Here is a 1,263-nt window from a genome sequence, read left to right as displayed (position 1 = left end):
TATTCCAAGATGGTCTTTAAAATATAATGTCCCATATATCACAGAAGAGCAACCCTGAGCTGCAATTTTAGATGGATTTTACAAACATAATAAATATATTTACGCCCTTACACATAACAGGATGTATGTACAACAGCAATTGACAATAGTAGTTCAGAACAGCACAAAGGATTAGCTTCCTCCTCACAAGATGTAGCCCTGATGCGTACTGGACTGATTTAAGAAAATTTGCCTGAAAGAGTAGTAACTCAGTGTAGTTTTTCCTTTAAAAGAAAACATATTTGTTCCTCAAAATAAACAAATATACTCAATTTGATGTGTTCTTCCTTTAACAGCACAAAATGACAAGAAGTCTAAGGCAGTCTTCAAAGGTAAGAATATAAACTTTAGAATAATTTCCATAGCCATAATAGATTAAATGCAAAACTAACATAAACACATGTGGAAACATATTTACAAAATAACTTTTTAACCAACAAAGTAAATGTGCTAGTGTTGATTATTCAACTGATCTTATCTAAATTCTCTCTTGATCAATTAGTCTTCATCACTTTTGCCATTGCTGAATGCTTCAGTAATCCATGTAGTTAGAATCGACAAGCCACTTTCTTATATGAAACCTTTTTATCATTAGCAACAACTCTAATTTTTTGCCAAATCACTCAAAGTTGAGTCTTCATTAACTTGTTCTACCATTTTGACCATTTGTGTCCCTTATTAGCTAGAGTGCATATTCAGGCATTGCTGGAACTTAAAGTGGTATGGATCACCTCCAATCAACACTGGAAAAAAGAGCCTGCAGCTGTCCAGAATATTTTCCCCTCTCTGCTACAAGCTAAATGGAACGAGGAGTTTTATAGTCTGCCCTATCTTTGGCTGCAAGCCACACAGAAGCATTCATCCATTACTGAATTAAAAATGACTTCATGGTGCTCACTTCAGCAGCATACATATTGTAATTGGAATGATTCAGAGAAGATTAACATACCCTCTCTGCAAAGATGACACACCAATTCATGAAGCATTTGGTAATTTTGAAAGAGGCACTTTCATATATTGTGCTGAAAGAGAAAAATTTTAAACTCCCATAAATGTGAATCCAGCAATAGCTTCCCAAAACACAAGTGTGCTTATTCCTTGATTGAGAAATGGCAAACTTAGAAATTTATTCTTCCTTTACACTTAAACATATATTGAGTGGTTTATTTCCAGAATTCTTCACCAGATAATGTTTGTAATTAAAAAGGAATAGGCAAATATAAA

General features: G+C 33.7%; 1 non-coding gene across 1 annotated transcript; it reads left to right on the top strand.

The window, feature by feature from the left end:
* Window positions 1–929: 929 nt before the first annotated feature.
* On the top strand, window positions 930–1,036 carry LOC150041164 (U6 spliceosomal RNA). The gene has a single exon (XR_016534001.1). It is a non-coding gene; the product is annotated as a U6 spliceosomal RNA (small nuclear RNA).
* The last annotated feature ends 227 nt before the right edge of the window (window positions 1,037–1,263 follow it).

This window comes from Megascapheus bottae, chromosome X, assembly GCF_031878675.1.
Source record: "Megascapheus bottae isolate mThoBot1 chromosome X, mThoBot2.hap1, whole genome shotgun sequence".
NCBI lineage: Eukaryota > Metazoa > Chordata > Mammalia > Rodentia > Geomyidae > Megascapheus > Megascapheus bottae.
This window is presented reverse-complemented; position numbering and strand designations above follow the sequence as displayed.